At 49.2% G+C, this 24,466-nt stretch overlaps 1 protein-coding gene and 1 non-coding gene across 2 annotated transcripts in view; one reads left to right on the plus strand and one right to left on the minus strand.

Annotated features, from left to right (window-relative positions):
* The window catches only part of THSD4 (thrombospondin type 1 domain containing 4), a 2,294,989-nt gene that overhangs the window by 1,123,749 nt on the left and 1,146,774 nt on the right, over window positions 1-24,466 (plus strand). The window lies entirely within an intron of this gene.
* On the minus strand, window positions 6,544-6,650 carry LOC147733811 (U6 spliceosomal RNA). Its single transcript, XR_015308887.1, has one exon. It is a non-coding gene; the product is annotated as a U6 spliceosomal RNA (small nuclear RNA).

The following is a 24,466-nucleotide window of genomic DNA, read 5'->3' on the forward strand; positions in this document are numbered from 1 at the left end:
AAATGTCACATTGTCATTGGTTGGTTTGTAAGTAATTGATGCTACTTTGGAATGTGATTTTTGGTATAAAAGACCATGCTCCGCTCATTGAATTTGTGCAGTCTCTAGCGAACCACCTGTGTGTGCTTCGTAGACCTCTGTTCCTGGTTGCAGCCAATAAACTTTGGTCTTTGACGTCATTAAGAAATGTCCCGTGTCTCTGTTTGCCGAGGCAGGGGAAGTCGAAGACATCGGGCGTTTTCCCTGGCGCCGCTGGGTTCTAAAACCCGGTTCTTCAATGGGCTATGCCGTCTAAGAGACTTGACTTAAAATTCCCAAGTGTTCCGGGAGGTCTATAAAGGAGGATATCGGTAATAGAAGACTTAGGGCCAAGCTTTAATACAAAGTCCCCTGCCTCACTGTTGCTCACCAGTAAGGGTAGGAGGGAGCACTCGTAAGGTGCCTTTGTGATAACTGCGATACCACCTCCCCTGCCCTCTGGTCTATTGATTCTAGCTATCGTATATCCCGGGGGCAGGGCCTCCACTATATCAGGGTCCGAATTATGTCCTAGCCAAGTTTCAGTCAGGAATAATACGTCGAGATTTTCATCAAGGAGGAGCTCCGAAATCTCGACGCTATGCTTACCGAGGGATCTACAATTTAGTAATCCGCCCATGAGCAGTTTGCGGTTTGCCTGACTACCCTGTTCCCTTCTCCCCGAGAAGGAACAGTGTTGACACTTTCTCAGCCGCCATGCCGCCATGGAATGTCTACAAGCCAATACCAAAGGAGGGCGCAGCTGTAAAAGTTTCTCTTTCCCATACTAAATAGGCTGGCAGTCAGTTTGGGCAGGGGTGCTGGCCCCGTTCCCCGTATGGCCGCGGACGGGCGCAGACGGGCCTGCCTTTGGCGCGCCCGCTGCGCGCGTCCACTGCGCGGCCGCTGTGCTAGCCACATTAAGTAGGGGAGGGACGGGGAAACTAGAGTGCTGACCTGCTAGCTGTCTGCCCGGAAGTGCTGGGATCCTCCTCACCCTCCGCAGCAAACGCCCACAAGGACGCAGCGGACCGGGGCGGGAGTTTACAGGTTAGTCATCAACTTCTCTTAGCAGTTCCCACCACCAATTCCCCACAGATTGTGCCACAATTATTTTAAAAATGAGTCTCAATACCAAGCAAAGCAAAACACCCACGCTCTTTACTCAGCGCGAGTGAGTGGTGAAATCAGGTAAAAGTGGAATGGAGCCTGCCTCTACCACAGACAAGCCCTTCTCCACAAGTGGCCGTCAGCTCTACTGCAATTAAATACAGAACGAGTCAGCGAAACTAGAGCGCTGACCTGCTAGCTGTCTGCCTGGAAGTGCTGGGCTCCTCCTCACCCTCCGCAGCAAACGCCCACAAGGACGCGGCGGACCGGGACAGGACTTTACAGGTTAGTCATCAACTTCCCTTAGCAGTTCCCACCACCATTTCCCCACAGATTGTGCCACAATTATTTTAAAAATGAGTCTCAATACCAAGCAAAGTAAAACGCCCACGCTCTTTACTCAGCACGAGTGAGTGGTGGAAATCGGGTAAAAGCGGAATGGAGCCTGCCTCTGCCACAGACAAGCTCTTCTCCACAAGTGGCCGTCAGCTCTACTGCAATTAAATACAGAACGAGTCAGCGAAACTAGAGCGCTGACCTGCTAGCTGTCTGCCTAGAAGTGCTGGGCTCCTCCTCACCCTCCTCCTCACCTCCTCACCCTCCTCACTCTCCTCAGCAAACGCCCACAAGGACGCGGTGGACCAGGTTAGTCAATCAACTTCCCTTAGCAGTTCCCACCACCAATTCCCCACAGATTGTGCCACAATTATTTTAAAAATGAGTCTCAATACCAAGCAAAGTAAAACGCCACGCTCTTTACTCAGCGCGAGTGAGTGGTGAAAATCGGGTAAAAGCGGAATGGAGCCTGCCTCTGCCACAGACAAGCTCTTCTCCACCCCCTTACTTAGGGGGTCATTACGATTGCTGTGAATCCGCATACTCCGGGCCGGCGGAAGCCCCCGCCGGGCCGGGAGATGCGGATTCACCGCGCCGGACACAGAAAAGACCCCCAGCCAGATTAGGATGGCTGGGGAGTCATTTTTCCGTCCGCCGCTTTTCCACCGCGGTACTAGAGGCCCATATTGCAGCACTGTTGCAAAACCAGCCCCCAGTAACAAAACCAGTCCCCTCAACTGCAAAACTACCCCCCACCTTTACCAGCCCTCAGGGAGATATCCAAAGCCCGGTGCGGCCAATCCAGCCCTATGTAAAATCTCCTGGGGAGGCATAGCATTTTGATGCATTCCAGGTAATACCACTAATGGTAATTCTGATAATGTGCCAAAACCCATGGCTGTATAAGTGGGAACATTTACGCTCCACCCTGGAGAGGAGTAACATAAGGCAGTGATTTGTGCTGCCTTTCATTACTCCAGATTTTTCAGGCCATGCAGATCCAGGCAAGGTGGCCTTGTGTGGCTTGATAAACCTGACTTTAGTGTTGCGCCACCCTTGCGCCCCTTTATGTGACACACCACTATCATAAATATGCCCCAAATGTGCAAAAATGCTGGATTTTCCTTCAATGTCATCTTGAAGGTGCATAATTTATATCCTTAAGTAGCCACCTTATGGCATACTTTAGTATACTAAGCAATACCTTTTCCATAGGGAGCTACCTTATATGTATGCGCAATCTGTACTCACGTTCCTAATTAGCTTTGCATACATTAAGTAAATATATCCTCCAGCAATATACTGAAAGGCAGTTTTTGCAAGAAAGGGCCATTTCTGGCGTTTTGGAGGTGAATATATGTGAATTGAGACAGAGATACCTATTTTAAATCACAACTACTCTAATCAAAACTGGTGGGAATGGATGGAGCAACACAGCATGGGCCTAAAGGAAGCCGGACTGGAACTCTACAGGATGACCCAAAAAATCTGTACATTGCAAGATGTTGGAGAAGTGTGATATACCGGCGCTGTTCTTAAGTAAATATTATGGTCTTGTACACAGTTTTGTTCTAATGGTCAAGGATATGGCGCACTATGAAAGGCCAGTTAGAGGCCTATCCAATCCTAAATTAAACTTACATTCCTTGGTGACAAGTTGCCATTACATGTCACCACCTTGCATTGGCAGAAATGAATCTCATCATTGTTTGCAGTTGTCAAGATGTGTATTCTTCGAGACTGGAAATAAAAAACGTTCCAAACCTATGTGGCATGGCTTTCCAAATTATACCATATAGCAACCCATGAAAAATCGATGTATAGGATAATGGCAAAATTGGAGGAATATTCTCAAAGCTGGGATCCAATTATTGGATAATGTGCAGAATGAGGATAAGTAAGTGGGACTGGGATTGAGGTGGGATGGTCCCCACTTGTTTGTTTCATATGAGAAAGTGGTATTAAACCAGGCCACAGATATAGGGCATGCACTCACGCGTTGACATTTCACAGTGCAATCAAGGTGTACTCTCAACCACTAGGAACCCACAACATCTGATGGCTATTTTCCTAGGGCCATGTACATGAGATTTCAACTTCGATCTCTCTTCTTATTCCCTAGTCCCTCTCCAGAAATGGACTCTTTCAGCCTCACATTATGTAACTGATATACATTTTCTCCCTTCTCCTATCCAATTTAATTGTGGATAAGTGCAAGTGCCAATGGGTAGCTACGCGCTTTAGAAATCCCAAAATCAAATCAAATCAAATCAAATCAAGTGCTGTGTCCCCCTTTAAGCAAATGTGAACCACACAAATTTCAGATCCCGAAAGGGATGGCGCTGCACGAATGAACCCTGTGTAGAATATATGTTGATAGTGCAATTTGATGAACGTATCTGTTACTGTTATTCTTATTCTTACATCCTAGAACTCCCTATTGGATCTTATTAGATACACTAAGTATATATTCCGTAAACATGATGGTAAATATACAGTTGTGTTTTTGGTGTGTGCTGGGGTTTTCTTTCTTGCCCAATGTACCCTTTGGATTCTCCATAATGTTTTCGTAGTTTGCACTGTATTATGCTTTTAAAAAAAAGAAATTACGAATTATGGACAAAATAGAAAAAGGTTTTCATTGCAATAGTCCTGTTAAAACTGCACCAAACAAACTGGACAGCTGGAAGACTTTCTGAGAAACATGATATAGGTGAGGTCATATTTGTCCTTGATGCCAGAAAAGAGCAACATAATCTTGGGAGTTAAAGAGACAACTCGAATCAGTTGTATACTGTTCATCATTCCCTTTCCGCTGACCACTTGTGAATTTCTTCTCAACACTAGGAACTCTTACCATTTGGAAATCTAGCTTTTGAAAATAATACGTGGTAAAGTAAGTATCTGAACAGCATTTATTCCTTTTGTGTTGAGTTCAGAATCCCACCATGGTGAGAATCGATGGCTGCCGGAAGAATTCGCAACAGATGTTGCACAGGTGCTGTATCAGAGTAACATTCAAGGGGTCAGCTTCCTAGATAGGTCTGCGTTGACCAGTCCAGACACATAATAAAACCGACTGAACTATTTCCCAGGATATCAGTGAATAACTGCGGGGGGGGGTTGTGGGGGCGCGGGGTGGGGGGGTGGGGGGGGGATACATTGAAACATTATATTCATTTTGCTCTTCAGTGTCAGAAGATGGGGGCGAAATGCATACATCTTTTGGTGTATTTCAACTATATTTTCTGCCTATATACGTTTAAAATGTGTAAAAGTCAAAAACGTCTTTTCTTCTAGATACTTTTTCGATTTTGTGAAGTAGCATTTTTGACAAATTCGCTTTGCTTTTAGATATAAGTAAAAACGAGAGACACTTGGGGGTTGATCATGTCATTCTCCGACAATAGATTTGTAAACAATGGCACCTTGTAAGAAACATTTGTATTCCTAATTTCACGCAAAATAGTATATTTTCAGTCTTCATGCTGCATCTAGAGCATTCGCTTAACTGAATTGTGTGATCCTTGGCAAAACGACGTTTCCTGGTGGCCTAGTCCCCCTTATCTAGTCAAAAGTTCCCCGTATGCATTCATTCATTCACCAAGCAGCCTTTTGCTGTGAGTGATTTGTGATGCCGTGAACATACTTCAGTACAAAACGTAGATGGAAGATGAGTTTAAAAACATAAAAAGCTGTACTTCCGGCTGTTGATAGAGCGCAGTGAGTTTATGAGCACACCACACTGACGAACATTAACTACGAAAATCGCACGGTGGAATAGAGGCCAATCTCTGCTCAGTGTTTCAACCCCCATGCGATTCATTAGAATAGGCCCTCAAACAAGTTGGCCAGACAGCCTGTGGGTTGGGCGCTGGCAGGCAGGCGACCTAGCAGAACGGTGAAGAATGCCCCGGTTACTTACCGGTAATCTTCATTACTCCGAGTATAGTCTTCCTCGCCACATGAGTTACATAGTGAGCTTAAGCTCCACAACAGAACCCTCCAAAGCAAAAAGAAACCACCTCCCACCCCCTCCCAACATGGCCGACCAGTCCCACCTGACCTCTATAAGAGGCGGGCCGGCCCAACCAATCAGCCTGATCTACCAAGCAAACAATGAAGCCGATAGCCAGACAGGGAGGGGGGGAGGGAACTCATGTGGCGAGGAAGACTATACTCGGAGTAATGAAGATTACCGGTAAGTAACCGGGGCATTACCTCCTCGTTAGTCTTCCTCGCCCCCTGAGTTACATAGTGAGCCAATACCCAAGCCAACAAGGCTTCATTGACCACCATAACCACAACACCACACGGTGATGCAGAGAAACCAACCCAAGGTTGATGTAAAACAACTGAAAAGAAAACAGGGACCACAGGGAACCCGAATTTAAGACCTCCAGGAAAAAGGAGGCCAACCAGGAGTCGCAGCTCCAGCACTCAGAACGGCCCCAGCGACGTCCCCCCCGGGACTGCTAGAGACCCACGTACCAGGCGGGTGATGACCACGCCGAAGACAGATAAAACTCCACAGAGGAGACACCCACTAAGGGGGCCCCGGGAACAGAGCCACACCTCGCGGACCGACCCTGGGCCCCCGCCGGATCCACCGAACCCAGCGAAGCGTAGGGAAGGATGCCAGTCAGTGTAAGCCCGCGAACCAAGGAGGAACGAGGGCTAGCGGCCCGAACGAACCGGGTCAAAAGGCATAACACAGGTCATCCCACCGGGAAAGGAAAGACGTGCGGCCAAGAGAAGCCAAAACAGCACGCCGAACAACCAGCACGGACAAGGGAGGAACCTCGTTGGCCGGGAAAAGCGGTAGAGATACCACCTGAGTCCGAGGCCCCATGGTCAGGAACCCCGGGAAGGACACGGGGGACATGCCGGAGGAACAACCCCGTCCGGCAAAACCCGCAAGAAGGGCGGGGAGCGGAGGAACGACCCCCGCACGCCCATCCGCCCCGCAGACACCATCGCCACCAGGGAAAACCACCGGAAAGGCGAGGCACCGCAAAGCCACCGAGGGCCGGGGCCCAAAAGGGCGGACCCCGAAGAGCTCGTAGAACGAGAGAGAAAACTCCTGAGGAACGCCTCACGAATTTGCGAGCCACCCTTGCGCAGGGGCCCCGCAAATGTCCTCAGGAACGATCCAAAATTAGTAAATGTGCAGCCGAAGCGAGCACCCAAGGGGGAGACCGGCAGAGCGCCCGTGGGCGAAGGATAAACAACATCGGAGCCAAGCGAGCCACCAAGGAAACCAGGCCCTCGAACCCGGACTGTGGAAGGCCCGCAAGGCCGCCCACCGGGCCCACCGGCAAGCAGGGGCCACGTTCCAGGAACACCCCTCAGACCGGAAAACCAATACCCGCAAGGGGACCACGGAGGCGGGGACAGCACCAAGCCGACAGCGCCAACGCGAGAAGGGCGCCCAGCGCCGGGCACAGGAACAGGCCTGCAGAAGGAGGCGGGCCAGCCGACAAGAGCCGGCTCAACACAGATGCCGAGAGCGGGGGACCCAACCATGGTACGGGAAGAACCAGGATCGGCCAGGAGGCTCGAACCGCCAGCTCGCCCAAGGAGAGGGTACCCGGGGCGGGCGACCCCGCCGGGATCCAAAAACCGGAATGCACCACGACAAGCGTGTCAACCACACGCGGGTGCCAGGCAAAAACTGCCACCTAGGGATACCTCCCCCGCCCAGGCCGGAATCGAACCCAGGTCAGTGAGGGCCGTCTGCACCAATGGCACAAGACTCACCCGTGAGCTAAAGCTCCCTAGTTTGCAATGATCCAAAAAGAGACCACGTGCCGCCGAGGCGAGCACCCCGGAGCATCCCGGCCCTGCCCAAGCGAATCCAGCCGAGGACCCGCGATAACAGAGGGCACGGGGGAAACGCGCACATCAGCCGAAAGGCCTCGCAAAAGACCGGGCACCCCCAGGACCCAGGCGGAGAAACCAGAATCCGGGCAGGAGGGCCGAGACCCCCACCGTGAACCGAGTCACCGGAGGCAGACCGAGACGAGGCCCCAGGCGCTGTAGCCCCACCGGGGTCCGGGTGATACCAGGCAACGAAGGAAGATCCGACTCAGTCGATCCGCCTCCCCCTAGTCGGACCCTGCGGACAGGACAGCCCGAAGGGCCAGGACCGGCCACTCCGCTCAAGAAAACAATCCCCGAGCAAGGAAACCAAAGGGAGCGAAAACAGCACCCCCCCCGAAGGCTGACACAGCACCACACCACCAGGTCGACTGACAAGACCTGGGGGCATTGAAGCACAGGCGCAAACGACGGCAGGACACCCTGTAAGCCAGGAGGACCGCCAGCAACTTCCGTGTTGCGCGACTGCCGGAGACCCAATCGACCCGGCGCCCAAGGGCGCCCCCCCCTGAATGAACCAGAGGGGAGGACGGGGCCCACCGAAGGAGGACAAGCCCGAGACGGGCACCGAAGGGACCCCCGCCCCTAGAGCAGGGAGCCGACGGAGGGGAGACACCGCCGAACCAGACGAGGCCAAAATCTAACACACCTCCAGACGGGGAACACCCCGACCCCCGCCCGGTGAAGAAGAACCACCAGGCGGGCCAGGTGCCAGTACCCCTAGCCGGCAGCCCCTGGGAACCTCAGGCAGACTCCCCACCCGGTACCAACCGGGCCCGATACTGCCGAAATACTGAAATCAGACGAGATCAGGCGCAGGCAGGGCGGAATAGCCCTAGACCCCACGGGCCAGAAGGCAAACCCAACGGAAGCCTCCGCAACCGAGGGCGGGATCCAATCGTAGGCCGCAGCCAACAGCACCTGGTAATCCCAGGCGGACTCCCCTCCAGTCACCAACCCGGCCTGACCCAGCATAACTTCCGAGTACGGACGAGATCAGGTGTTATTTGGGTGGTATGGCCACAGGCTCCCGGCAAGCCCAATAGGGCCGACCACGGAAGGGGCAGGCACCCCAACCTATCGATAAGGAGGGACTCCGCGGAGACTCCGCAAGGCCAGCCAGCCCGAAGAGCCCAAGAACCGTGCCAGCCACGGCCCAAGATGGGACGAAATGGAGGCGACAGCCCCCCCCCCCCCAGGGAACCCCCTGGAGCGGGACGGCCGAAGCCAGGATCTCGGGATGACCAACACGGGAGCGGCCCCCCCAGTCCCAGAACGGGAAACGCCGAAACCGGGGCCCGGAAGCCCCCAAGAAAGTACCTTGTGGCGACCGACATCCCGTATCCGGGAGGAATGGCCGAAGGGCCCCACCCCTGCCAGGGCGGGACGCCCTTCAAAGAGGACAGGCCGACAAGGACGCCGGAATGGGCCCCGCATGTGCGCGACCTCCCAGCCAGAATAGCGCACCACACGTCCGAAAGGGTCGCAAGGCGTATGTCCAAATGCCTCCGCGGAACCCCTCCCGGCATTCCCCCCGAGGCGACCACTCCCGGACACCCCTAAGGAGGAGGCCAAGCATCCCATGGAGAGAAAGTAGCCAAATAACATGAACAGGACCTTTTGAGCCCAAGCCCCCTCGCGGCGGGGAATCGAACCCCGGGCTAGACCACAGTATTAGAGACTGCTGCTTCAACCAATGGGCCACAACACTCCACCAGGGCCATACACCCCCCCCCGGGGCCACCGAGAGGGCGACGAGGCGAGGAGGGGGCAGGGCCACCCGCCGCGCAAGGACCTCGATGGGACAGCGCGGCCACACCAGGAGACCCCGCAGAAGGTGATAGAAGAGGAGGTTGAACCCCCACCACCTGAGGAGAGGCATTGCAGCACAGACGAGCACCCCGCACACTAGGCCGGCGCTCCAGAAACTCGCCCACCCGACGGGTCAGGGCGAGTCCACACCGCCTAGAAATACCCGCTGAGGCGGCGAAGTGCACCCAGTACTCGGGGTAAAACGCCGCCTCAAACAAACCCCAGCCTGTAAGTCAGCTGTCAGCGACTGCACGAGGCGAGGACAAGAAACGTATCACTCTACATTAAGTAGGTCAAATTAATTAAACCTGACCAGCCTCACGCTAAGTGTGTAAAATGGACAAGCCCCCTTGAAAATATCCCACCTTGGGATACTCCTACAGCACAGGCAGGATCCGAACCCTGGCCTGTGAGGGCTGTCCCCACCAAAGGCACAAGCCTCACCTTCGAGCCACGGCTCCGTGGTCCTCCAAGTCGAGGATCGAACACCGGACTCACAGCCGAGCCCGACGCGTTGTCCGCTGCCTGCCGAAGGCAGAACGCTTCGCAGCGCCCGCAGGGGAACCCCGGCGTGCCCGGTCGCCAAGGCAACCGCCGGCCCCATCTTCCAACCCCGCCCACAAGAGGCGGGAGCCCGCCGGAGCCAACCCCAGCGCGGCAAGCAGCCGCGGGCCGTTGGGGAGGAGAGAGCAGAGAAAAAAAAAAAACTCGCGGACGCCGGCGCCGCGTTGTACTGAGACCCAGGCCGGTCCGATGGGAGCACCCGGACCCGGCCAGTTGAGCCCCCGAGGACCCGTGGACAAACGAGGGAGGACCGCGCCTGCCCCCGCCGAGTAAGTGACAAACACCCGGCCAGGCACCGCGCGCCACCCACAAGGTCCACGCAGTGGTCTTCTGCTGTGCCATATAACTGAGACAGGGACAAGCAGCGAAAAAGACGTTACCCGCAACCCAGCTTAACGTCGTGCAGAAGCGCTAGCAGCCCTGAGAACAAGCCAACGCTGTTCCAGGCAATGGCATAATGTGAAGCACGAGCACCCGTTACAAACTGAGGTGCATGAAATCATGACAGGCAGAATTACAACCCGAAAGCTGTTACACTGTAAGTGAGATGCCCCACGCAGAGCCAATACACACAGCCCTGGCATTTCCATGAAAACACGACCCCCATCGGGCAGCCCAGCTACCCGACGGGCGTAACCAGCAATTCACATATCCATGTAAGCACACATAGGTGCATAAACGCCAAATGGAGCGCTGGACCCCAAAAGCCCACACAGTGGCCCGGGCCCCTCGGTAACGACCTGGGGATACACGGGGATGCCCAAACACCCCCTATCCCCTGCCGCCCCCCCCCCCTATAAACCACTGGCACGCTATAGCAGCACCTAACCGGCCCCACAGGACCGGGGGCAGGAAGAGGGGGGGGGATTTCTAGGCATAAGGCACCAGAGACCACTAGAGCAGGTCCACCACCTTAAAACCCCAGGGCCAGCTCACGCCGCCCATCTTACCTGTACCGTGCTCTGGAGAGAATCGTGCAGAACAAAAAAAACAGGCTGATTGGTTGGGCCGGCCCGCCTCTTATAGAGGTCAGGTGGGACTGGTCGGCCATGTTGGGAGGGGGTGGGAGGTGGTTTCTTTTTGCTTTGGAGGGTTCTGTTGTGGAGCTTAAGCTCACTATGTAACTCAGGGGGCGAGGAAGACTAACGAGGAGGTAATAACAGAGTTACACACATGGATGACCTAATAACACCTTAAACTAATCCTACACATGGCAGAATTACTTCTGATCTCACCTTATCAAATGCAACACTTATACAGATTAGTTGGACACATCGAACCTTATTGACTGTAAACCAATCAACTGTAAATCCCTGGGCTTCTTACTGAGCAAAAACCTAAACGGCACGCGTACATCAGTGGCCTAGCTTGAGGTGCAAAACATAAAATCAAACTCATCCAAAAAATGAAATCCTTTCTTACATGTAAAGATTTGAATACAAGTGTCAAATCCCTAGCCCTCATAAAACTTGTCTACACTACAATGATGGTGTAACATCACTGTCCTCACTGCCTACACTTCTGATGGCACCCCTTAAATACACCCAGCACCTCTAGAGCAGCACTCAACTCAGCACCCCACCTGTACTGGGCCACAGGGAATATGACATGTTACCCATAATAAACACCCTCCATTGCCTCTCTGTTGAAACTAGAAGCCAGTAGCTTGTGTCATACACCAGGCTCTTCACAGAGGTTAATCAAACTACCTATCCTACAATCTAATCATTTTGGATGGATCCTGAGAACTCCGAAGCTCAGACTAACTTTGTTTTGAAATCCCATTCTTCAAAAAACTCAGTATGCTGAATCAGTCTTTCAGGGGCAGCACACCAAAAATCTGACACTCTATCTCAACAGTTACATGCCATCCTCAAGAAAAAACTTAAATACTTTCTCTTTCTTCGCTGCTTCCAGTCATGATTACCTCTATTCTGATGCCCTAGTTGATAGCTCACTGAAACCGAGGAAACAAGTAAGAAAGGATATAATCAATAGATTGCTTGCTTCCACTCTAATCTAACAAAATATGATTCTCCAATCTGTGTGTGTCCAGTCCCACTTTTAAGTACCCATTAATATCAACTTTACACTGGTTAATCTCCACCCGTTCCCCATTAAGGACAGCTCACTCCTTATTCCCCATTATCAATATATATAAAATCCACTTTAAATGATGTAAAGCACTCTGATACCCACATGGGTCTGGTTGATGCTATACAAAAGTATAAATACATAAATTGTACTAAAGTCACCGCATTTTCACACACTGCTTGGTATGCATAGCAGGTTGCCTTTAAGGGCTTGCAATAGTAATTTGCAAAACCTTTCTCTTCGTGTAGAATTTGCCTCATACTGGGGAATAAATATATATGTGCAATGTATGCTTCTATCATCATCAGGCGCCTTGTGTTTTGAATTAATTGTACCCATTTCACATGTTCTTCGAAGGCACTGCATAATTGCATTTGGTGATCCAGGTAATATTTGCACTTAGGCCAGAGTACGACGGCTTTAGGTACAAAGATACATGCACAGCAATATGAACAAGAGTAGGAGACTGCAGCCATAAAACTTAAAATAGCACTGTGAGAACCAACACTTTACAGAAAATTGGCACACATCTATCCTTCCTGCTGATTCTGCGAGCACAGGGGAGAAATACCTTGAGTTTATGAACCACGGAGTTAGGAGATTTCAGATAATAATAAAATATGTTCGGCAAAAAATAGTTCGGTGGTTGTTTTCACTAAAGAAAGCTATCTTTCTTGGATTGTTAAAGCTAAAGGAGTACTGATTACCACCTCATGTAGAGAAAATGTAGCTAATTCACATTTATTTTGGAAATCTGCCATGCAGTGAATTTCCACACCACTTTCATTTTTTAAGCTGTAACAAAATTCCTATTTGGTGAAATAAGCCTCTTTTTTCAATGGTTTTGAAAGTTAAAGACAGTAAAAATTACGGTGAAAAACTGAGAATGCAACGACTGATTTTTTGAATACTTATGGAAGTCTAAAAAATTAAACTTTTAATGGTTTCCCCTCAGGCTAAACATAAATGCCCACCTCTGGTATTCACTTATGAAATGGTTGGAACAGATTAGTTATTTGGAAGTGAGGTATAACTTGCAATTGACTCATATTTCAGTCCATTTCTCTTCAGACCGCAAGGACCCCTGGGAGCCTATTATATATGGGAAATATTTAAAATAATATGTGGAACATGCTAAATAAATACCTCGTACCTCCCAGCGAATTCAGGGGGTTGTTAAACGAATTGACAAAGAACTGTAATGATCTGAATCTGTATCTACGACGATTGTGTTTGTGCATTTATTTACTTACATTTACAGTTTAATGGAAGCCATATTGTGAATCTGGTAAAAGTGAATAAATAGAGAGTACACTAAAAATAGATTGATTGGTTATATCACGGATTACTATTATTGGTCCACGAAGGCTATAGACATGACAGACTTTCAGAATCATTACTCTATAAATTACTCCTTCTTAGATTTAAGGAATTTAAGTGATTTAAGTCCAATCTGTTGCAATATTGCCATTTCATGGCTTTAGTGACACCTCAGCCTTCAATCACATAGGCTCTGATGTCACTAAACCCCTAGTTGGTAACATTGGATCATATTACATAACTACCTTATGTATCCACTCTCACTCCCTCTCTTATGGCTTAGGTGGACTGGTATCCAAGAGGAGGCACGCAAGAGACATTGTTGGTTTCCAGTTGCACAGGTCCTTTCTGATTTTAACATTTTCTTACGTGTGATGGCTATTTCATACTAAACCGAAATAACATACGAGTAGTCTCTGCTTTTACATTGCGCTTGAACACTAAAATTACTTTTTTTTACATGTAATAGACAAAAATGACTACATTTTAGCAGGATATGAAAATTCACTGTGACTGCACACTCAGCAAATGCACAGTATCTTTATCATGCTAGGCTCATGAATATTGTCAAGAGAGGGGTCTCGTCTCAATGAAGCATGGGCCGATGTAGAAACTTCACGACTTGAGGTAATGAATCAAGAAAAAATGTACACATGACCAGTGATGAATACTGCAGAGTACCAAAAGAAAGTTGTGACAGCACACCTTTGGGGCTTGGGGGAGAGGCAGTGTGCTAGTATGTAGGTGCAAATGACAGTATCGGGGTCCAAAACATTAGCAGCATTCACTACATTTGGAACAAAGGGCATTACAGACTGTCAGGGATCTCCAAGACTAAAACAAATATATTTAACTCTCCATAGCTTATCACTAACCTGAGGCCCTAGGAGACAGCGCTGGGGGAGACTGGAGGGTTCAACATCTGAAAGAGGTACTATGGTGTGAAGCAGTAGAAGAAGTTCTAATGTGCACTACTAGCAGGAGACATATGGGAATACCAACAAGGCATCCTGCTTGAGGGGGTTCCTGGCTGGTGAGCCAGGAACTTCGGGAGCAGAGCACAGCCTGAGTAGAGGCTCGTTTTCATGACAAAGGAGGAGAGCCAAGCACTCGTCCATGCCCGGTTTGCGACTTTAATTTACTTCAAGTTCTGAAAACCCTGTGGTAGTTCAATGAATACTGCTAGAGCCTGCTGCTAATCAGGGCACACTGTCACTGCCCGTGGGGTGTCCACATGGGGACAGGATTGGCTAAGCTTATGAGGGGTCATGAGGGACCACTACATGGCAATATGCTAGTGGCCGCCACAAACCAGGGCGACGTGACTTCTACCATGCCTGCCAGCATGGATGACTTCCTGGGTGAGGGGCAGAAGGCACTGCCAGTTGTTTCTAGGACACATTTACAGTGCTAAAATGAAAAGTGTACTTAAAACAGGCTGGCTGAAAAATTTACCTTATGTAATAATGATTGATTTCACCTCCCAAGTCATTCTGGTTTAACCCTCGCCCTATCAATGAATTCAATATTTGAGTCACTGCACAATAATGTAAATCAATTTATAGTAAATAAATGCAGGTTAAATGAAGAACCGTATAAACAAGACTCTATAAGGTGCGTGCAGGACCTCCGGACTCGGGGAAGCATTTATAAGCAATAATGTAACTGCTAAAAAGTTAAAAACAAGGGGGCATATTACCAAGCAATAGCGATAATTATCGCTATTGCTTGGTTAGAGACAAAAATTTACCGCTGAGCTGCGGCGATTTTTATCGCAGATAAAAGTTGGTATTACCAAGGTTTATCGCAAATGCGATAAAAATCGGCCGCAATGCATGAATATCACTGAAAAGTCAGCAATATTCATGCATTACCGAGCTAATGCTTTTAGCCATGTTATCCACCTCCCATTGGATAACATGGCTAAGAACTGCTCAGGACAGGTGTTAGCTTTTGGAGATATTCGCGCTTAGCGCGAATATCTCCAAAAGTTGGTAATAGGAGATAGCGACTGTTTCCAGTCGCTAACATCTTGGCACGCCCACTTTGCATGTCATTAGTGATAAATATCACTGACATGCAAAGTGGGGCCCAAGATGGTCGCTATCTCCTACTAGCTGTCGCTAACTGGTGTTAGCGACAGCTAGGTAATAGGGAGATAATTTTATCTCCGCTTTCTTGGCTTTTAAAGCCAAAAAAGCGGAGATAAACCCCCTTGATAATATGCCCCAATATTTTTAGGCATGCTCTATTTATCGCAGTATTTTGACAGGACTCTGAAGTTATCAACAAGGCTGAAATGTGTCGATCATTATACCAATATTCCTGATTCTTGAGTAGTAATATATTTTTTGCTACTTTAATTAAATAGCTCTATTTCTTGGATTGCCATTGGATTATGATTTTTGTTGTCTCAGAAAAATGTACTCTTCAATTTATGTGTAACCTATGTAAGAACATCTTTCCTTTTTCATATAACCTGAGTAAGAAGTATAAACTTTCAACTGTTTGCAAACTCAACAATAACGTTGATGAAAGCTAGTCAGACATTTCTTTGGCCATAACTAATCTAAATTTGGGGAAATTAACCTCCGCCGAGGGTACTGGATTGCTGGCTTAACCACTGCCACTTCAAAATAGAGCTTGCTTCCTGTTCAGCAGGTAAAAGAGTCATGTGACGCTTGGCTGGAAGGAATGCAGAAAGGCCAGCGATGGAAAACAAGCCAAGCCAATTAGAATTAAAGGTGCTTTCATGACCAACATTATGGGTTGGGGGCTACCATTAATAAGGTTGAGGCGATACATATTTCCAAGAAAGTGCCTTATGCTAAAGAGGGACTACAATATGACTATTCAGGTTACCTCCTATGATTAGGTGGAGTAATGAACAACTATAATGGAATTATCCGACCAGTACAAGAAACAGAAAGTGTTTCAGCAAAAATCTGAAATATTCTAAGATTCTAGTCCTCGGAGAAGTGGTAGTATAAAGGGGCAATATCAGAACCCATACATTGGGAATCAGGATGATCTTTAACTTAATATATTTATGGATGATTATTTTAGCCCACTGCCTCTCTTACTGTTGCAGTCTTGGTGATGGGGTTTATTTTGGGCCAGCTTCAAACCCTGAAGAATAGGCACACAATTATCGATCAAGATTCAGTAATGGGGGGGCGTGGCTAGCAGCCAACAAAATGGCCGCTGCCTGAGAAAGCTCCTGATTCCCCGCTGCAAGTCCTCCAATATCCGCAGTCGTCCATGACCCAAAAGCATGAGAACACGCAGCATTCTACCTCTTACCGCCCCAGCAGAGACTCAACAGTGGCAGCGACTCGACTGGCGATTCCGGCGACCCACTTCCGAGACATCCCTGATGAGGCGGCAATAGAGATAATGGCGGGCGCTAACCGACTAAAAGCGTTGATAATGCCCGAGGGGCGTTGTGAAAGCCAGGTAGCTGAGAAATGCGAGGAGGGTCCCGGGGCGCCTTACATCTGAGGAAGCGCCCAATGCAGACATAGACCGGCTGGGGGCTCCCGAGCAGAGCGGTGCTGCAGTGAAGGTGAGTGGATCGATCATCTGAGCCCCCGGCTTTGCGCCCTTCGTGCGTCGCGACTGCCGTCGGGGTGCTGCGGTTCGGGCGGACGCTCAGCAGGGAGCTCTACGATAACTGCTGCACACTCCAGAGCCGGCATGCAGGAGGGGGTGTGGTGGCCCTAGGTCTAGGAAAATTGCCTCTGCGGGCTACGCGAGACCCCGGCTTTGAGGCCTGCACTGGGAATCGGATGAGGGACTCCCGGGTGGCCTAGTGATTGCAGCAGTGGAGGCGAATGGTGTGATTGGTGTGGGGCACACAGCATGGACTTGCAGGTCCAAAAGAAAGCGACAAGTATTGGGAGCCCCCGAATAGCTGAAGGAGCTGTCCTGTCGGGAGTGATTCCCTACTGCTGTATTAGAGGCAATTGGAACTGTGACTTGTGGCAGGAGGACAGAGCGCCGGGGCCCACCGGGCGCTAGACTGCAGCAACACAAAATTGAGGCCTTGGCTCGCGGCCTACATGGGTGTATAGACTGACGCTGGTGCTGGTGCAAGGGCGCTGAATGCTGTGATCTCCATTGGTTCAGGGCTGCGGACAACTCCAAGTGAGCACAGTCTGAGAGTCTACTGTGATCTGTATGCCAGCAGACGTTCTGTACAGGGGTGTCCGAGCTGTATTGCAGGGCTTACGTGCATAACTGGTGTCCCTTGACCAGCTGAACTGCCGGGAGTGGGCCCACAGTGACTACCCGGCACATGGCGTGGGCCGACGGTTCACCACAGGAGTGAATCCGGGGCATGCTTCTGGAAAAGAAGCCTTGTCTAGCCGTGACAGACGACGACAGTGGAGGACACCTCAGGCTGGGGGGGTGTTGGGCCATAACAACTCCCTGCATTTAGACTGCATGAAGCATTCTGAGGAACGCCGGCGAGGTTAGTCGCATCGCATTGACGGGGGGGCGCGAAGTGTGTAGAAGCCCAGCCAAGATAGTCTGTGTTCTGGGGCCGAGATACCCAGACTGCGAATCCGGAAAGGAATCTTACGAACTCAGTCACTCTGGTCAATGATCTGAGGTCCACTATTCAGAGCTGGCCTATGCTTTCGCTTAGTTGGGAGTCCATTGCCGCACATTCATGGCAACTGAAGGGAAGGGGCCAAAGGCGAATGCCCAGATGCAGCTGGCCAAATTTGCATGGTCCAAAATGGGAGACAAAGGTGACTCGCCGCAGCCGGAGAAGGAAGTGGGAGGTGGCTGCTTCCAAACAAGGACCGGAGCCAACCTTGCATGATGTCATGGCAGCCATTAAAGGAGTTCGCGCTTCAGTGGACTCGGTCACGGTGGAGGTCTCACTCATCAGAGCGGACTTCCGAAAGATGGACGAGAAAGTCAAGGAGCTTAAGGTGGTCACTAGTGCCCTGCAGATGGACATGTCAGAATTTCAGACGCAAATGCTTGACATGCAGAAGAAACAGGAGAGGATAGCGCAGCAGTACGATGACTATGAAGGCCGGGCCCGCCACAATAACATCTGCATCTTAGGGGTTCCGGAAAAAACGGAGGTGCCGGCAGCAGACTTATATGTAGAAGACCTCATCACGAAGCATCTACAGCCCAAGTCTTTATCCAGCTACTTCTCCATTGAAAGAGCTCATAGAGTACCAGGGGGTAGACCAAACCCAGGAGCAAATCCAAGGCATCTTATTGTTCGGGTATTCAATCACCGAGATAGAGAAATTATCCTGCAGACTGCGAGCTCCAGTCCCCGCTGAAGATAGACAACTATTAGGTGGCCTTCTTTCCGGATTTCACGGCAAAGGCCCAAGCTCATCGTCTCAGCTTTCAGGCGGTGAAGAGGGAACTACGGGACCGTGAGGTGAAGTACACAATGCTCTTTCCTGCGAGACTGAGGGTGGAATCAGATGGCAAATCATCGTTTTTTTGACTCACGAGATGCAGTCTGGGACTGGATGGAAGGATGGAGCTCAGTGGGATGCCAGAGACAAGAACGCTCTGAGAGAACAAGCCAACGTAGGTGTTTACGTACGAACGCTGCAAAGAACGGCCCTGCGGAGGAAGAAGGTCCACTGCAGGAACAGGAATAAGGACCTTTGGCTTCATCGATGGAGCACCGGGGCCCAACTGAAAGCGCAAGTAGAGGGGATCGGGGGGGTTAATACACCCTATTGGGTATGAGACTCACAAGGAAGGGACCTGATGTAAGGTTTGAGACCTAGGCCTTTAAAATATGTGATTTGAATGAGACTGGACTACATAATCAGTGGATGGCTAACACTACAAGTTAATTATGATGTCAGCAGGCGGGTAGGGGAGTTGATTGTCCAGTGCATTTCTACCATTTTGAGGGGGGGGGAGAGGTACTCTGCCATGTTCAGGAGTGGGTAGTTTTAAATCCACGGGCAGGGGGGTAGGAAGGTGTGTGGCTGTTGAGGGATTTGGGGTCGGAGGGGGTTTGAAGGTGCACCGTGCTATGGTCTAGGGGACAGGGAGGGGGAGGGATCCAAGGGGTTTGGAATTTGGGGATGTTACTTTCTTGACTGTGTTATTGGTAAGCAATGTGATACTGGGAGTTGGAAACATGAAGTAGCCATATTGACCATTGGACGGCAATTGAAAAGTGGACAGGCTCAAATTCTTTCCTGCATGACAATGATCCGGATACTGGAAATGGGGGTGACACAAGGAAATGGGGCAGGCTAGAGATCGGCCCCTTTCTATAATGTCCTGGAATGCCAATGGTGTTGTGGATAAGATTAAAAGGGGGATAGTGCAACAATACCTAAGACACTCACCCAATGTCGTCTTGCTGCAAGAAACGCATCTAGTGGGTCAGAAATCCAAGGCCCTCACTAGGTGGGGATACAAACTTCTGGTACATGCAGACTACACCACAGGCTCAAGGGGGATGGCCATATTGGTAAGGAAAGCTATGCCCCTTATTGTTCATAAAACATGGGCGGATACGGGGGTCGTTTTGTGGGGGCAGAGGCCCAATGGGATGGGAAGGACATTAACACACTCTCTGTATATTTACCCCCGCTCTGGGCAAGGCAGAATTGGAAGACCTAGGAAGTAGGCTGGCGACACTCCGGGAGAGCGTACTTATCATGGGAGGAGATTACAACATGACCTTAGATGACATTGTTGATCGCCGCCCACCGAAGTCTAGGAAGAAATCTAACGACCTAATGGCTGACTTCGTGAAGGCGCTGGGTTTGACGGACGTGGGCAGTACACTTCACCCTATGATAAATTATTCACATATTTCTCTAGTGGCCACCATAGTCTATCGCGTATTGATTATTTCCTCATGCATCTGTGCTCGATAAATAATTTTGCCCAGTGTAAGGTTCTACCCAGAGGCATTTCGGACCATTCCCCGGTCTGGATGGAATATACGCACCGGGAACGACAGCCTCGCACTACTATTGTCCTTAACCCATGGCTCCTACATATACCAGATATAAGAGACAAACTCCGTACACACACAGAGAATTACTTTACTGAAAACGTTGGCTCAGTCGACTCTGCACAAACAATTTGGGAAGCATACAAAGGGGTCTTTAGGGGCAAGCTCTGTCATTAAAGACGGGCTGTATTACAAAAAAGCACGAACTCTTGGTCCAGTTAGAGTCAGACCTCCTTGAACTAGAATGTGAGCATTCACAGGATCCCTCACCGGACACTAGCCATAGACTCCTACTGAAGCAAGAACGAATACAGGATAAAAACCAGGGAACATATGATGGCAAGGCATCATGCCACCCAACATAGACTCTATGAACTTGGGCATAGGGCTGGTAGGACACTGGCGTGGTTGTAAAGGCGAGAGCAGGAGTCTAGATGCGTACATAAACTGATGACACCGGGGGGTGAAGCAGCGACACACCCACAGGACATAGTGGAGACGTTCGCTGATCAATTTGAAGCCGTGTACTCCCCCTCCACACATTACGCGGCTGAGGACTCCTGTCAGCTCCTCCTGGACAGCAATGTGCCCGGCCTCTCAGATACAGAGCGAGAGACTCTGGAGGGAGACCTTTAGAACGATGAAATAGGCAAGGCATTGGGGCAGATTAGGTCTGGTAAGGTGATGGGGCCTAACGGCATTCCGGTAGAGTTTTTGAAGGCCACTGCCTCTCTGACTGTGTCACACCTAAAAGCCATGTAGGAAGAAAGTTTAGAAGTGAGAGGGCTACCAGTAGATCAGCGACTAGCCACCATCATAGTCATTCATAAGCAGGATAAGCCAGCGGATAATTGTGGCTCTTATAGACAGATTTCGCTTATAAACGTGGAGACAAAGGTGTAAGCAAAAGTCCTGGCGAATAGATTGGTGACAGTTATCACATCATTGGTCCACCCGGAACAATCTGGCTTTATGCCAGGTTGAAATACGGCCCTTAATATACGGCGGTTACATAAAGTGACGGCTCGTAGGCAGTATATTGAAAAGGACACGGCGGTGCTCTCTCTCGACGCTTCCATGGCTTTCGATTCCATTGAATGGCCATATCTATTCGAGGTCCTAGGGAAGGTGGGACTCGGCCCTAAATTCATAGCCTGGGTCAAGCTGCTATATACTGGTGTGTTGGGACATGTGAGGGTTAATGGCTTCATATCTCGGACGTACAAGCTACGAAGAGGTACTAGGCAGGGGTGCCCGCTCTCTCCGCTGCTTTTCTCTCTTATGCTGGAGCCTCTTGCGGCCTGGGTGCATAGAGACGTGATGGTGCATGGGATGTGCTGGCCAGCTGAGGTGGAGGATCAGATATCCCTCTATGCTGATGGCATACTGCTATACCTAGCATCCCCGTACAAATCGATTAGTGTGGTACAGAACATATTTACGAATTTCTGCAAATACTCAGGATATGCAATCAATTGGCACAAGCCTGTACTGTTTATGTTGAAGGTTGGGGTGCCCCGCTTTCCGGCTGACTCCGAAATAGCGGTCGCGACGGAGGGGTTTCGCTATTTAGGGATCTTTGTCACATCAGATCCAGCCTGTTTCTACAGCTCCAATCTGGCCCCCCTCTGGCCCGACTACAAGCAGACGTGAAACATTGGAGGTCCCTGCCCCTAAAACTGGTGGGGAGGGCGGCACTCTTTAAAATGCTAGCCCTTCCTCGCTTTCTTTACACATTACAGAACTGTCCCCACAGGATCCCAGACTCATACTTTAGAGCTGTTGAAGGAGAGAAACTCACGCTGCTTTGGGATGGAAAGACCCCTAGAATTGCACTGCAGAAATGGACAAAAGGCTGGTATGATGGGGGAATAGCACTTCCTGACCTACAGCATTATTACTGGGCAGGGCAATTGGTAACCGTTAATCACTGGATGTATCACCCCCCGAATGACCCAGCATATGCCATTGATCGATACCAAACTGACCGATCTGGATATTTGGGGGCCCTATACACCAATGATAGGAAAAATAAAGGGAGGTTCTTCGGACCTACCCAACATATATTGGAAATCTGGCGTGTAGCAACTTCTCGGCTGGGATGAAACTGAGTTTTCTCGCAAGCCACACCATTGTGGTTCACCAAGAAGCTAGGCATGCTGTGCTACCGGCCCAGGTTTGATAAATAGGACCTCCTCGAGATATCAGTGGTTGGAGATTTGGTTAAGAAGGGAGCACTACTTATCTTTGGTGAGCTCCAGAAACAATATCATGTAGATATTTACAAATTAGGCATGCGATACAGGCCGTCTCTCAAAGACATACCAGAGTCGTCACCTTTGGAAGACCGCTTGCTAGATGGGCCCCTCAATTCGAAGGCAATATCTCTAACTTATAAGAAGTTGAGTAATAACCTGCCGGACACTTTCCCGGAGCTGAGAGAGCAGTGGCAAGACGACATTGGGCATATAGATGACGAGGACTGGTAGGCGGCACTTATGTCCCCATGAGAGGTGGCTATCACTCAGAGATTTCAGCTGATTCAACCTAGGATACTCCACCGGTCATACATCACAGGGAAAATGTTGCTGCAAATAGGAACTAGACCTGACGATCTTTGTATGAAGGGATGTGGTCAGCAGGCCACATTTTACTATACCCTGTGGACTTGCCCAAAGATACGTGCCCTTTGGGAGGGAGCCTCAGACCACATGCGCACAGCGTTGGGGAAGACCATAGTATTAACTTCACAACTGGAACTGTTGAACATAATGGAGGAGACTAATCTCACGGAAGTTGAACAGCAATTTACAACACTGAAACGAGAGCTGGCTAGAGGCTGGTGGGGAACAAGCCTACCACTTATCACCCTGTGGGTCAAAGAAATGGATCAGTGTATGTTGGCAGAAACTGAAGTTTTGTAAGGCTCGGGCTGTCCCAAGAAATGGGATAGGAAATGGTTGCATTGCAATAAACATCGGGGGGGATCCCTGTGTGTCGCCTACTGTTGAAATGGAAATGCATAGGCAGGCGAGTCCTGCTGGAAATGTGTAATTTGTAACCAGAATTAATGTCTGCTTGATCATTTTGTTGAAAACCTCGATGATGTCGTCCAATCATGTTATATGTGGCTGTGATTGAACCAATAAAAAGTTTTTTTTTAAAAAGATTCAGTAATGAACAATAACCAAAAATGCATGATCAATCATCACATTGCGGAAATTGGACCTTTTTTTTAACAACTCATACTTGTTGGAAAACTACAGGCAGGAAAAATAATACAAGCAACAAGAACAGCCTGTTTCTTGAAATACCATACCCAAAAAACACAAATCTTTTAAACAAGTTTTCTCATTCCTTCACTCACGTCCATGGCATTCCATCCATAACCGCAACAGATTAAACCCTAAACTACTGACATTCCATACAGAACTAAAGACACATCTCTCCAAACTATACTTCACAAACTAAGGACTACCACATACCTCTTCTCCATAACCAGCTCTATGTTTCTCGTCCTCTAATATGTTAAGTTGTAAATGCTGGTAGGGGTGAATTTGTTATATGTAAACCATTTTTCTAACCTAGGGCTAGGTCTGAGCTATATAAAAACAATAAATAAATAAAACAAATAAATATATCTTGTAAATAGGTGGGATTGCCCTACCATCTGACTGACTCTTTTTTTGTGGCATTGCATATCATAAAAATTGATCCGATCCGGCATGTACCATCTAGGGCACAACCAGTTAATGTGAAGAAAACATCCTTTGTAGGCACTCAATGGCTAAACATATGTCCGATATAAGACTTTTGAGGTAATTTAGAAACTGGAAGATGTGAGACATAAATATGCTGCGAAAGGATCATGTGAGACATAAATACGGTCTTCTTGCAGCTCACTTGAACACTGGAAAATCCCTTGAATTTACAAGCCAAGGAGCAGATCCTCTTGCTGTTCCACAGCCAGGTTAAAGGCAGGGTAACCACTTTGTTTCCCCACAGCTGAGTTTTATTTGTTTCTACCATTAGAAATGACCCTTTGGCAGCATATCTGCTGTAGGACAATCTTGCTTGAGACCATCGTAAGACCAACCTTATTTGGGACTGGTCTTCGATGCTAGTTATCCTTCTTGCGTCGCATTGCAATGCATGTTAGACACAAGCTTTAAGAGACACCGATTACCCCCAATGGGCTGTAAAAAATTTCTCAGCATTTTAAAATTATTTGTATTCCCAGCAACATACACCTGCACTCCATATTGTGGCGGCCAAACCAGCATTGCATTTTTACCAAAAGTGCTGCAGCCATCTTAGTCGAGGTACTTTTGCTGAAAATTTGTCTCTGTGTTGGTATGGAAC

The sequence above is a fragment of the Lissotriton vulgaris genome, chromosome 2_1 (genome assembly GCF_964263255.1).
Source record: "Lissotriton vulgaris chromosome 2_1, aLisVul1.2, whole genome shotgun sequence".
NCBI lineage: Eukaryota > Metazoa > Chordata > Amphibia > Caudata > Salamandridae > Lissotriton > Lissotriton vulgaris.